This window comes from Cornus florida, unplaced genomic scaffold (genome assembly GCF_030987335.1).
Source record: "Cornus florida cultivar Cherokee Brave unplaced genomic scaffold, ASM3098733v1 CherokeeBrave_3.0.0_Hap2_Chr04, whole genome shotgun sequence".
Classification (NCBI taxonomy): Eukaryota; Viridiplantae; Streptophyta; class Magnoliopsida; order Cornales; family Cornaceae; genus Cornus; species Cornus florida.
The window spans coordinates 1,036,517-1,052,098 of NW_026775574.1; the positions used below are offsets into that span (position 1 = coordinate 1,036,517).

The following is a 15,582-nucleotide window of genomic DNA, read 5'->3' on the forward strand; positions in this document are numbered from 1 at the left end:
TATATATATATATTGCTTTTGAATAGTTTTGTATGTGTATATATATGTCCATTCATCATTCCTTATTAAAGGTTTGATTAATTATTTCAACACTTTCTAACATGTGATGTCCAAGCTAATCTTTGAAAATATCGAGATTCTGGTAGCAGTCGTGCATTTCCTTACTTTTAATTAAGCATGTTCATGTTTGATCAAACTTGGAAATTGTAACGATGTGATAGGATTGAGCTTGAAGAAGCTCAATCTTACAAATGTAAAGGTCAAACAGGAGATAACACCAATACATAGATGTAGTATGTCCTCAGAATACAAACTATATTTTAGCATGTTCAGCTTATTAAAGATAATTAAGTTATATTCATCTGGGTTTGGCTTGTGACTTTTAATAGTTGACTTAAAGTTCTTGTCATGATGACCAGATCTATTCCAATTCTTTTCATAGATCTTCTTGGCCCATGGTTCATCAATTGTTTCATTCCAATTCTCAATTATAGCTTATGTGATGCTTGCCTGTTGGGGCGTAATTGTACTATTTGTTTTGACTATATATGTTTTCAGTCTTCATTCGCCTGCTACATGTGTAGCCAAGGATTTGACACTTGGATTCTTGAAGTCCGAGGTGCTGGATTGAGGATGCAAGGAAATGGTTCCAAAGATATTGAGCAGTCTGCCTGTGCAATATCTGGGCAGATGGAAGCTGCTGCTGAAACTGCTACTTATGGAGCTTTTACTGAACAACAACAGCCAAACAATAGCGCCACTGCCTCAGTGTTATCTCAAGTTGTCAAAGGGGATCCAACAAGGATCCCAACACTATGGGATGAATCGAAACTGGTGATAAAATTGACAGAAACTTTTATGTGTCTGGCAGAAAGACTCTGTGGCTTTCTCAGTGAAGGTCAATTAAGGATTATATCTGCTCAATTATTTGATCAAATGTCGAGACTGTTAGAGGATTCTGATTTATATGATCGTTTTAATGAGATAAGGGGAAAGCTTTCCAGATTGTTGGAAGCAAGGCAAAACTCTGCTGCTGCTAGCTAAAATCAGAGATTTGAGTCAAAAGCTTGTAAATAGTATTGAAGAAGGTCAACGTTCTGTTTCACCTCAGTTGTCTGATCTGCAAGAGCGTTTTTCAACAATAGAAGATTTCCAGAAACAGCTGGACTTCATTGTCAAGTATGATTGGGACTTTGATCATTACTTAGAAGAGGACATTCCTGCTGTGGTGAGGTGACATTTATCCATGCTGGAAAAAAAGAAAAAAGAAAAAACAATAACTTTTATGTTACATAAACTGGTTATGCCCACCCTTCAAGTAATGTATTCATATCTTCAGTTTTTCATTACAGATTGAATATATAATGTCCCAAAGCAAACCAAAGGATGGCAAATTGCTTGCAATTGGACATTCCATGGGAGGCATCTTGCTGTATGCAATGTTGTCAAGATGTGGTAAGATGGCTTCATACCCCTATTAGATAATGGCATCACTTTCTATGTTTCATGATTCTGTGATTGTTTTTATTGATGACAGATAACATATATAGTTTGTTGTGCCTTTCAAAACAGTTATTTGTTCAGTAAGATTTGGGAATTTTATTTTCTCATTCTGGAAGCGTATGCTAGCTTCCTTGAGTTACTTAATTGATTGGTAGTATACTATGTCTGAAATCCGCTTTTTTCCGCCCTCCAATTTATTATTAGAATCGCTATAACCAGTTTCGGACCTGACAATTCATCTTTTTTTTCCCCTTCTTATATCATTGTTTGTTTTCTGATTGGTAGACAAATCTAGGAAGGGGCACCAAAGGGCTGCAATCAATAGACTGTTCCTCTCTCTGCCTCTCTCCCCTAAACATGCCCTTGCCTCGAATAAGATCCCCCAAATATACATACTAGAAGACTAATTGGATAGGTCTAAGCCTCTTTGGTCTTTCCACACATTACTGTCAGTACATTACACTATTCCATACAAAAGCTTGTGCTCACATTCAACAGCACCAATCAGCAGAAGATAAAACAACAACTAGATTAAAAACTAGAGTCAAAACTTCTGATAGATTGACAGCAAAAATATTGACTTTTTTAGCGCTAAGAATAAGAGATGCATCTAAATAGTGGTGTGACATCTAATCTAGCTCTGATGGATGCACTTGAGAAAAGAATAAAAAACAAAAAGAACTTGTGTTATGCAACCCATGAACATGTGATGTATGACCTTTTCCAATTCAAAATTGGTGACTACTTTGCCAATTCAAAATTGGTGACTTCACCCCTCTAACTAACTGGCTATTACATTCTCACTATATTTTTGAGTTGCATAGGTGAAAATCCAAAACTTCTTATTTGCCTAGACGTTGGGTTCTACCCTTACTATTTCGGGCTGGTTACATTAGTTTGCAATTTAGTTGTGTGTTGAAAACCTGAACGCATATCTTTGATTTGATCGGAGTGCGTCATATCTTCTCTGGCTACCTTGATGCACAATCTTTATGGTTTTCCTTCTCTTTCCATTAATCAGCTTGATTGTTGGTGGTGTTGTTGGTCTTCATTACACATCACCTGTCCATCTTAACCAAAGTTTCTCATCCTATATTCATGAAGGACACTTTTTTTTCCTTTTAAGTATATTTCACTAAAGACCCCAGAAAACAGGGATGTAATCTATCTACACATGAAGTATATAAAAGCTGTACACAAGATCAAGAGCAAAGGCTCATATTTTGTAAAATATATAAAATGATCTATTACTATGGGATACTACTCTACACTCTAGATGTACATTTTGTTTTCCGAAATGGATTTTATATTAAAAGAAAGTACAAGAGTACAATAGAGGGAAGGGAGCATACCTCTAAACTTAGCCTTGGAAATGGACTCCAGATGTACATTATTCTCAAAAGACTATGCTTCAATCCAGGAATTTGCATCTCAACCACTTCAGAGAAGTCCTATGTTTTCTTTATTTATTTATTTTTATTATTTTTTTCCCATTCAAATATGCCACATATGACAGAGCGCCATGTCCTGCACCTTGAAAAGTATTCGGTACCGTGGTAGTACCGAGAATGTAGTACCCGGCCAATGTGTTAGTTGCTATTTCCTATTATCAAGGGAAACAATGAATATTCATTAGCCGGGGGTACAACATAGTAGGTACCCCTGGGGTATTCAATATTTGAGAGAGAGATGTGATTGCTGAGAACATTTAATATAGGATTAGTGATGGAGCCGCTGTTAAATTATCTGATGACCCTTGGTGTGATGGTTCTACTCTGAAACAGAAGTTCGGCCACAAGTCAATTGTAATTATAGCCTCCATAAATGCAACCATGTTAGAATGCTACCTTTAGGATCTTTCTTGGACCATTTTGGTTGCTTTTCACCTGCCTGAATCTTTTATCCCTCCATGAAAGCTACCCCTTGAAGCAACTCAAGTAACTCTCTCACCAAATCAAACTCCAGTCCTGAAAAGCTCTCCTGAAAGTAGGGTTTCAAACCGCTCCATTCATATGGTAATAAACTTCGCTTTCATAATTCCCTTATCCATCTTATCTTGTAAAGATTTGGAAATCATTCCTTCAAAGACACTTTCCCATATGATTCACATTGAGTGTATTTAAAATACCATTGTCCATACCATAAAGTAAATCCATACCATTGTCCACCATAAAGTAAAGTACTTTTTTAGAGAATAGTTTTTTTATTTTATGTTATCTTTTTTCTTATTTTTTATTGAGAACTGGATACTGAAGATAAAGAGATACCAAAAGGTCAACATTTCCGCTAGTTATGCTCAATTATTCACAATGAAAAAGAAATTGGAGAGGATGTTAATCATAGAATCAAGACGAGATGGGTTAAATGGAGTGTATTTAAAATATTGTGTGATTATCATATTCATTTACAATTGAAAGGTAATTTTTATAAAGCAGCTATAAGACTGGCCATTCTTAATGGAACAGAATGTTGGACAGTTAAGAAGCTAAGCACAAAGTGAATGTAGCAGAAATGTGAATATTAAGATGGATGTGCAGCAAGACAAGAAAGGATAGAATTAGAGTTGAGCACATTCATAAGAAGGTGAAAAAGCACGCATTCCAAATAAAATGAGAGTAAATCAATTAACATGGTTTAGGCATGTGCAAAGAAGTCTACTAAATGCATCTGTTGGTAAGAGCGTCATGATTCACATTGAGTATAATGCTTGGGAAAGGGGAAGAACAAAGTGAATAGGAAAGATATGATAACTTGTGCTTTGACTGATGCTATGACCTTACAGTAGAATGGAAAAATAGGTCTCCTGTAGCTGACCTCAAGAAGTTGGAAAAAGGATTTGTTTGTTGTTGCTTGTTGTCTTTTGAGAATTAAAAAGTATAATACAGCTGAAAATTCGATTGGTTGGCAGTTTCTGTTTTTTTTTTTTTTTACAAAACTAAGTTAAAAAAAATGCCCTTTTTTTTTTTTGGGTGGGGGGGGGGGGGGGGGGGGGTCAACAATGGTGGTGTCGAGCCTCTTAGAGCACCCCCATAGTACATCTCCCCTCTGTACCACATGCACTAGGCAATTACCAGGAAATTCCTGGGGTGGCCCTAAGTGGATTGGAAAAGAAAAATGCCATGCTTTAGAGAAGAATCTTTATGTAGTTCTCATAAAAACAACTTTCTATCTTTAGGGTTCAATTCATTTGAGCAACAATTTTTTGAATGTTGTTCTATGAAAACTGAGTTAAACAAGGTTTTTTTCATAGACAAGTCTTTTAGTGTTTTCTGAAGACAGTTTTTTGTTTTCAGAGTTCATTTTATTTGTTTGATAGTTTTCTGAAAATTGAGTAAATAAAATGTCTAATTGCAAAGAAGTCTTTTTTGAGAAATATTTTCCAAGAACTAAACCAAACAAGCGCTTAGAGATCTCTTCCTATCCTTCATAAAACTCTTCCAAAGACCTGCCTCATAAGAGATACCCTCCTCTCTGGACACCCACCCACCCACCCAAAGGAACCCCCTACAGACGCACCACTATCTTATGCCACAAATTCTTCCTCTCCAGAGCAAAACTCTGCTTCTTCTACTCAATGACGTCGACTGTTGGCCAAAGGGCACACTTCATGTCTGAACAACTAAATCAAACTCTTCATTATGCCCTCTTCCGAAAGGCTCTATGTTCAAGCCTCTTTTTGGCCAATGTCTGAAATGCAAAAATGAACGTAAAGTAAACTGGGAGGCTCTATAATATACTCTTAATAAAGTTAACCTACCCCTTTTGGTAAAGACTACCTACCACTTGCATCCACAAACTTCCTTCGAAACCTTCAGGAAATGTATCCCAAACTGCTTTAGCCTTGAATGAGGAGCCCCCTAATTCCTAAATAGGAGGTTGAAAGCTAGCACACCTTACAACCATTATTTTGCTAAAGCTTAGTTTTGTTATTAATACATAGAAAATATTGGGAATGGATGTTGACTGTGGCAACACTACACGGTATTTTGGTAAGGGCTATGGCATCACTTAGATAAAACCATTGTCCCATCCTTAACGATAAACTGGTGCAGCTTTAGTGGGATCACATTCAACTATGGTAAACTGGCAAATTATATTGCTTGTAATGTCCTGATCTCATCAATGATGCCTTGCCTTTACATAATATAATCCTGCTATTTTGTAGAAAAAATGGTCAGCTGTTACAATTAGTTTTGCTACTATCAGAATTGAATTGAGATGTTTGTAAAATATGTTTATTTAAAATCCATTTCAGTTTTTTCATTTCATAGTTTCTTTCTTGTAATTGTGATTTTCCGTATTAACATATTGGATCTTTGAAGCTTATGAAGGAAGAGACCATAGATTGGCAGCTGTTGTTACTTTGGCATCATCACTTAACTACACATCTTCAGATTCATCACTCAAACTGCTCCTTCCCCTTGTAAGTAGATGAAAATCTAGTTGTCTGGATCTTTTCATTGTACTCTACCTCGATAATTTTATACGCGAATGAATTAACAAAAAAATATATAATTTTTACTTGAATGTATTAAGTTGAAGCCTTTTTTATGAAAGTAATTATAAAGCTATTATGATGCAGGCTGATCCAGCTCAGGCTCTGAATGTGCCTGTTGTTCGTTTAGGGGCATTGTTGGCACCATCTTATCCTCTTTCACCAAGTCCTCCTTATGTCTGGTCCTGGCTTAATAATCTGATATCAGCTGAGAACATGATGCAACCAGAGTTGTTGAAGAAGCTTGTACTTAACAACTTCTGTAAGTACAGATATTCCTCTGCCTTATGAATGAATTGCAAAATTATGGTGGTGGTGTATCACTTGTGCCACAATTTGGAATGCATGGACATATGCCTTTTGAAGTATATCCATGATTTTGTTTTGGGATATATCAGTATTTTGACTTCCATAATGAATTTTGAAGGTAATAATAGTGGGGAACCTAAAGTCTTATGTTGCGAATTCGGTGGCACATCAAATATTATACGTTGTCTTGATCATATGAAGGGACTAAAAACATGCTTGTCCAACAAAAAAACAAATAAATAATAATGAAAAAATTAAAGCATTGTGTTTATTTCTATACAAGTAATAAGTTGTGGAGATATTTAGAGTTGCTGTTGCACCACTAATCTTGATATCAACGTCTGGAGTCCTACTATGGAAAATATTGGGATAGATTGATTTAACAAAAAATAATATATTAAATCACAATGACATCAATTTGACTTTGTGTTACTGACATTAGCCGTGAATACTATTTCTTCTTCCTTTTCTTTCTTTTTTCTTTTTTTAAACTTTTATTAAGGTGGCTCCAAAAGGTTAGAAAGAAAACGAACGATTAAATTCTGAGATGATCTTTTTTTACTTGAACCAAATAATAATAATAAGAAAAGGAGAAATAGAGAGGTACCCTCTGGACTGCTCATTGATACAGAATGCTAGGCAGTTGGCAGTTACAAAACAAGTTTATAGAATGTTATTGGATTGAGGATGGTCAATAGAGTGGTGTAGGTATCTGACTTCCATGCTACACGTGTTGCCAAGGCAATGTAACTCACCCTGCCACAGGTGCAGAGTTGGCAACCTACTTGGTGTGGCACATTCAGCATAGTCCATGAATCATCCTTGAACTTGACGGGCTTCTTTCAGAGGAATGGCGTGAAGTCTTTCTCCATGAATGGAATATTCAAAGATCATGGTGTGTCAACTGCCATGTCGTCGAGGTTACTGGTCAGATGGAGGTATATTATACTGCATATCGCAAAATAAGCTGGACTGCAACAATTCCTTACCTTCTGATCCATCCTCCGCTTGCCTTTGCCTGCATATATATCAGTATTTTTATTGCTCAGTCTTCGGACTGCAAGATATCCTTGGCAAGCTCATCTCTAAAAGGACTTTCTTTCCCAACAGGCATAAGCACCACAACAGTTGTTATCTCTGTGCTCTCTACAGGTCTTGGGTTATCTTGAACAAAATTATCCAATGTGTCTTCATCAGCTTGTCATCTTATTTCTCCTTTACAGGGTTTTTGGGCCTAAACACTGGTGACGTGTTATTACCCTAATTCTTTCTTTCTTTTGTTTCCTTTTTTTTTTTGGAAAAGAAAAATCAGGGCCCTTATATCTGGTATGCGTACAGAAGGATGACAAGAGGCCTTCATTACATAGTTGATTTTTATTATTATCTTATTTATTTATTTATTTTTATGTTTTCCTAGCATAAAGATCCCGTTGGAGATCTTGGTTGCTGTTCTGTTTTCTGTATCAGATATTTTTCATGCAACTTCCTTTCTCCCTCCTTTCTTTCACTTTTTACTGACAGTCATGGTTCAATCAAAACTGACAGGTACTATACCCGCTAAACTTCTCTTGCAACTGACAACTGCTTTCCGAGAGGGCGGACTTCGTGATAGAAGTGGTAAATTTTTGTACAAGGATCATATACATAAAGGCAATGTCCCTGTCTTAGCAATTGCAGGAGAAAGGGACCTAATTTACCCACCTGAAGCCGTATATGGTACGTTTCAAGTAAAGATAACCTCTTATGCACCATTTGGCGGATTGTTTATTTTAATTTACATTTCTTGCTTGTTACCTAAAACAGAAACTGCAAAGCTCATTCCTGAGCACTTGGTCACCTATAAAGTATTTGGAGAACCTGATGGTCCACATTATGCTCATTATGATTTGGTAGGAGGACGTTTGGTATGTGTGCATATTCCTAATTTTTCCTTCTACAGTGAAATTTCATCTTTGATAACTTGCACTCACTAGGGGGAAAAAAAATCATACCACTGGTTGTGTAATGGTGTCAATTCTGTTTCTGTTAAAATACAGGCTGTGGACCAAATATATCCATGTATAATCCAATTTCTAAGTAGTCATGACCTGCCATGACTACGTGGGGGCATCAGAATTTTGTTACTTGCTATTCATTAGGGCAGCATACTTCATTGTGCACTGGGCATCAGGTTTCTCTAATCTCTCTCTCTCTCTCTCTCTATACACACACACACACACACACACACACACACACACGTGCGCGCATACGTGCATATGCAAACACGCACTTGTGCAAATTCACCTGCTGTTGCTATTATTTTGTTATCGTTATTGTGTTGTTACTTGCACGTGTACCCTCACGTTGCTGCTGCAGCTGTTATCGTGGTGTTTATTTTATTTTTTATTATTACTAGTGGCCTGTGAGCCTTTGCAGCATGAATGGCACTTTTTCATTCCTGCTTCTCAACAAATGAATAGTTGCCTCTTTTCCTATACAGGAAGGCTGTTGAATGGAGACGCACTGTCGAATCAAAGAACCCCAAAAGCTGAACTAGAAGTAATGCGTACAAGGGATTATTTTGTTTATATGTAACTAAGCTTTGTTTCCGTGTTAAATTAATTCGCTTTCCCCCCTATACATAGGGAGCATATTTTTTGTTGTCTCTCTCTGATTGCCGCAACAGAATCTCGATTACTTTGGAACACACCAGTTCCGGGGGCTTAGAAAAGGACTTTGAGTTTGTTCTGGTACAGCTTGGAGAGCTTATAATTTGAATGGGAAGAAAGCAGGAGCTTCCATCATTCACTGGTAGGAGCTTTGAAAAGGGCTCTGTTGTATCATTTCAATTCATGCCCTTCGAGCATTCTACTCCGAAACTTTGATAAAAGGATTGTCCTGCGCCCTTGCTAAAACAAGGTGCAGCGACTTAATTTGTTCAGAGTGATCTAGTGTGTGAGGGCTTTCATATATATTAACCCTCTACTTTTTATGGTGTACCGTTTTGTTGTTGTAGTACGCATTAATTTGTTCTCAGTGATATACTGAAGATTAATTTGTTCTCAATGATATGCTCAGCTTCTTGCAAATTAGGTCAAAATATGTCCAGTCTCAGTTATTTTCAATTCTCCACTAGTCTGTAGAACATATTGGGCCTGAAGATTAGCGGAGTTCCAGTTCCAATACTACATATTGAACTTCGAGGCCGTAGTGACGAAATTTTTTACATGGATCCAAAGTGAATTTAAATCATAAGACAAAGCTGTATGAACACTACAAATACCAACATTGAGATGGGTCAATGTTAATGGTAGAAAATGTTTTTCTCTTCATTCACTTGGAGATGAAGCCCAACCATGAAAAGCATTGATACAAATATCTCTTTGGATCATTTTTTGCCCATGAAAGAATTCATGGCATTGGTATTGGTGAGATGTTTAGCCTACAGATGGGCCCCAAATTGTTTAGTTAGATTCACTGAATAAATTAATACCTCTGTTTCCGCTACCAAACAAATCTCTCTTTTGACTTGTCGAATTTGCTGTATACTCTCTAGGTTAAAAAAGTGAGCTCGAGATCATTTGTTAACATAATTTTTTGTTTCTTCTCTGATTGGTTGAAAAACTAATCATAAAAGCTATAATTAATGTCTCTTTCTTAGTTTTATGGAACTTTAAAATTTATACTTTTAGGACCAAATTACTCTTAAAAAATTATGGATCTTTAAAACTTATACTTTTACTTAAGGTTGTAAATGAACTGAACGTTCAACAAAGAGCTTAAGCTCGACTCGATAAAGACTCGGTTCGTGTTCGTTTGATTAATAAAGGTACCAATCTCAAATAGATTTTTCAAGCTCGTTTCGTAAAGGAATCAATCTCAAATAATTATGAGTTTGGAATGTACCGCGAACAAGCTCGTTAGAACTGTGAAGAATAATACTATAGTCAAGTGAGTTTTTTTTTTTTTTTTTTTTTTAATTTTGTGGGTCAATTTAACATTACACGTAGTTAAAAAAACATTGTATATTTCAGCCCAAACCAGTCCAACCCAACTGTTAATTAATCCCTTTAAATTTAAAACAGCCTATGTCCATGCCCATAGCCCATCTAAGGCCCATTTTACAACTAGTTAATCCTATTCTTTTTCATCATTCTCTTCTTCGCCTGCGTGTACATATATCAGGTCTCTTCTTCGCCTCGTAACCATGACCTAACCTGAACATTCCCAACCAGCAAAATCGGCAACGACGAGGCAATTCCCACGACGCGCAAGACGAACCAATAACCACCTGTCGGCGACCAAATATCCGACACAATCGATTTCCATGTATGTTACTGTATATCTCTTCCTTTTCTTCTCTGTTTTTTCAAATTTCTCTTTCTATCTTCTCCCCCTTTTGCTCTTATATACATATACGCTATTGTATGCTTGTATATATCTTCCCGTTTCTGTGTTTCACAAATTTCTCTCTCTATCTTGCTGCTCTTATATATGTATGTATATACCTATGCTCGTAAACGAGCAATCGAGCTCGGCTTTGAACATTGTCAAACCGAGCTCGGTGAGAGCTCGAGCCGACCTTGGTTAGCCTCATTTGCAGCCCTTGTTAGTAGGTGAGACGACGAAACCCTAACCCACGTCTCACACAGAGTCATCATCTTCTTCTCCTTTTTTACAAACTAGTGTTGTAGTTGTGTTAAATTGGAAACCAATTATTTCTCAGTGATGATTTGGATGATTAATCAATATAATGGGGTAACTAATAAGATCCTGCACATAATTATATGTTTGGTTGTTTTTAATTAGTGTACTTTTGCATTCTATATTGTGTTTGGTAAACTGAAGTATGCTGTTAATGCAGACACCTTTGGAAAAAAAGTATTACTCCTCATTTATAAACTATTCACTGAGGACACACACACACAAACTAAATGAATTCGTCTTTCTTTTTTTTTTTTTTTTTTTTCTATCTACTTCGTGTAAATGAATTTCGTACTTTGTTTGAGTAGCTAATTGCATTCATATCAGATTTCTTTTGATCATGCGTTATTGATTGCCAATGGATGCTTTGTTTGGTGGGTTTTGACTTTTGATCGACAAAACACATGCCTACAATTCTCAATTTTAGTTTTTTGTTCTACTTATGAAGGTTGAAGGTGGGTTTTGAATTTTTTTGCTAATTTTATCTTTTTATATAGGGATAATGTGATCTTTTAACTAAATGGAACTTATTAAGAACAGAAGATGTTGTGAATTTAATGTATTTAAAGCAATAAAAAGAAATGGTAAAGTAATAACATTTAAGTTATTAAAAAATTTAAAATTATAAAAAGTTATTAAAAGTACTTTCCAGTTGCATTTCTAGAAACAAAGAGGTAAATGTTACATTGATCTTTGAAATTAGGATTTAGATAATAGAATATATACTACCCAGTGAAGTAATGAGTTATAATTGATTATCACCATGAAATCATTGTAATTGGAACAGGTCTCTTATTGAACAATTATGTGTCGACTCAACCAATTTCATTTTTTTGCCGACTTATATGTGCATAATTGATTATAAAAGCTGGCAATGCATTTACTTTATAACAATCGTTCCTGTATGCAATTCTTAAATGGTTTTCTGTTGTAAATTCATAAGTAGTTAAAATTATTTCCACAAATAAAGGCTTTTGGTTAAACAAATCTTCTAAGTTATATATTTATTCAAGCAAAATAATTCAATATTATTAGTAGGGAATCCTTGAAGACCGGAATGGATCACCAAATTAAGGTGGCACTTGCAATGTTCTATGAGCGAATAAATGATTTAAGAACAATCTAATAAACCATGGGAATGTTATATATAATCAATTGGACGTATGATCATAATCTATTTTTTATTTAGTATTTTCATTTCGTATGCCATCTTATAGATCAGCACCTCGCTCTCACATGATCCTTTCTTGCACTTTTGGATCAATGTATCATTCACCTCTTTGTTTCTAGAATTGCTATATTTGAAGTTAAAAATTGTATAGAAGTTCACTAACATATTTTAGTTTTGCCTATCATTAATCTTACAATTATAGGTGTACTTGTTGGGATGAAAGTTTACTGAAATGAGTGGAATCGGAAAAGAGGTTAGTAAATTATTTTGACATTTCCTTTTCAATTATAGTTTTATTTGATAAGATATATATATATATAGATATATATTTATTTATTTATTTTTTTTTATATTTATTTATTTTTCCCACTGTTAGAACATTGTTTCTTCAATTTTTTATTTTTATTATTATTATTATTATTATTATTATTATTATTATTTTTTTTTTTTTTTTTTTTTTTTTTTTTTTTTTTTTTTGATTGAAAATATGAAGATACAAATTTCAAAACTTACCACCTTTGTTTTTGATCTTGATTGCACGTGTGTAACTATAGGTTTGGTTGATTCAAATTTTAGTTGGATTTGGGATCAACCTAAATGCGAACTACGAGAGGAGTAGAGGACAGTGGCAAAGTAAGTTTGTTGTTACCTAATTATATATTTTGGCATCATCATACCGAGGTAGATATCTATGAGATTGCAAACTTTGTGCATAATTATGAATATAGATCACATACGTGCTTGTATCTGCATAGTGCTGTTCGTGCTTGCTACGGATAGGTATATGCAATGGTCATTTTTGGTTGATATATTTGGTGGTTTAGCAGTGTACTTTTGCATTCTATATTGTGTTTGGTATAATGGAATCATGCTTTGAAAGTGAAACTGGAGTATTTTGTTAATGCAGACACCTTTAGAAAAAGTATCACTTCTCATTTATAAACTATTCACTAAGGACACACACAAAAAAACTAAATGAATTGGTTTTGTTTTCTTCTCTATCTACTTTGTGTAAATGAAATTTCTTACTTTGTTTGACTAGCGAAATGCCTTATTAATTGCCAATGGATGCTTTGTTTGGTGGGTTTTTACTTTTGATTGACAGAACACATGCCTACAATTTAAAATACTGTGGAACTTTAAAACTTGTACTTTTAGTTAGGGCTATAAATGAGCCGAACGTTCGACAAACAGTTCGAGCTCGGCTCGATAAAAGCTCGGCTCGTGATACGTTCGCAAACAAGCTCGTTTAAAAGCTCAATAGAACTGTGAAGAATGATACTATAGTTAAGTGGGATTTTTTATTTTGTGGGTCAATTTAACATTACATATAAAAAAAATTATCTATTTCAGCCCAATTGTTAATTTATATATTTCAGCCCAACCCAAACCAGTCCAACCCAACTGTTAATTTATCCCTTTAAATTTAAAACAGTCTATATCAATGCCCATAGCCCATTTTGCAACTAGTTAACCCTATTCCTGAATCACTCTCTTCTTCAGACATAACCACGACCTAAGCTGAAGCAATTGGTTCCCATGTACGTTACTGTATATCTCTTCATTTTCGTCTCTGTTTTTTCAAATTTATCTATCTTCTCCCCTTTTTGCTCTTATATACATATATGCTATTTTATGCTTTGATACCATGAAACTTAATGTATATCTCTTCCCATGAAACTTAAGGAAAACAGAAAGAAGGTGCGGGGCAGAATCAAGGAGCTAAGAAAGAATGTCGCAACAGCTGAAAGATTGGCCGCCCAATATGGCCAGAAAAGGGATAGACACTGAGCCCCGCAGGAATAGAAAGAAAGATAATATTTGTTCGGAAATCCTAAGTTATTTAGGGAGAAAAAAGACCTGAACATGGGTAGTGGATGTGAGCTTAGTATCAAAATCCAAAGCGTGGATGCCCTCGTATGGAAGACTTTAGTTACTAGACTATACAATGCGAAAGTTAATGAAGACATGCTCGGTAGATTGAGGCGATTCGGGGAAAGATTCGGAGTGCATGTCCCAGATCCCGGAAGGAAGTGACGTATCTCCATCAACGCTGATGATGCTGTAGAAGAGTTTGAACAATGACTGCGCTGGGTTTGGTCGAGTGACTGGGATTATTAGGGACCTAAATAAAGGATCATTAGGGACCCAATTGATATGGCTATGATGGAATGTTGTTTATGATTATTCTCTCCACAATGCTTTGTGGTGGAATTCGTATGCATTGGGCATTGAGGTTGTGTCATCTTCAAGTTTCCGAATGATGGAAGCTTATAAAGCACTATGCTTGAAAATGAAGTGATTCGAAAAAGGAGCTTATGCTCGTAGTTGGCCAACATGTTTAACCTTGGTGAAGCTTCACTCCCCATCATATCATAGCTTGTACCTGTGGTACTGCGACTGCATCGATGTCATCTCTTACAAGTAATTTGGGTATCTGTCCTTTAAATGTTAGCCTTTTTTTATTGTTGTTGCCATTCTTTTTCTACTCAAATGAATATTTAAGACGAGTGTGCTGGAGGCGCTGTCCTTTAAATCTATTATATGGAGCAAACTACACAATCCACTCTGACATGGTGCATATTTTCCGTTTTTAAAGTTAATGTGGGGAAAGTTTCTAATGGTTTAGGGTAAATAGAAAATAATAAGATTAATTCTTCTAAATGATCGCATGAGAATCATTAAACTAGATTTATAAGTAGATGCAAAATAGTTTATATTTGGTAGCATATATTAAACTAGATTTATAAAGTGATACAAAATAGTTTATATTTGGTAGCATATATAAAACTGAGAAAACAAAATCTTCAATGGAAAGTTAAATTCGTGAAATAATAGTTAGAATGTGAAGGTAAAGAAAAACAAACTGATATAACAAAATCTTCAGTGGAAAGCCAATTTCGTGAAAGAATAGGTAGAATTTGAAGGTAAATTAAAAAAAACCAAGCAGAATGACATCTTAATTCATTATTGTTCGGATCAGTCTTGCAGGATTAATATATTGAAGTTTTAAGTTCAAGCCTTGATTTAAGCAAATATCAAATATATCCACCATTCATGGTTTGAGCCTTCTGCAAGGCTTTACACAATATAATAATCCTGGACGGATTTGGAAACTGATATGGATGTATCATGTACCATAGCTATCTTGTAAACAAGCATGTATATACGTGTGTGTACATATACTTGTACATATATACAAGTGCAAGCAATAATTCGCCGAATATAGATATTGAATCAAGACAAATATATGTTTTAGGAGAGGCACACAATTATCACACTAACATTATAACAAATTACCAAAATTATATAATATCATTGTCTAGCTTTATTTTTTTGAACTTTATTTTGTACTGATCCTTCTCCATCAACAACATACGAAAACCCACTGCTCACTCTGTCAGCGTCCACCTAAATCTCC

At 35.2% G+C, this 15,582-nt stretch overlaps 1 long non-coding RNA gene and 1 pseudogene across 1 annotated transcript; both read left to right on the forward strand.

Moving 5' to 3' along the window:
- The window catches only part of LOC132302426 (uncharacterized), a 14,873-nt pseudogene extending 5,487 nt beyond the window's left edge, over positions 1–9,386 (forward strand).
- Positions 9,387–10,426: 1,040 nt separating this feature from the next.
- Positions 10,427–14,733, forward strand: LOC132302427 (uncharacterized). The gene is made up of 4 exons (XR_009480826.1): positions 10,427–10,615; positions 12,364–12,414; positions 12,716–12,794; positions 13,848–14,733. It is a non-coding gene; the product is annotated as an uncharacterized LOC132302427 (long non-coding RNA).
- The last annotated feature ends 849 nt before the right edge of the window (positions 14,734–15,582 follow it).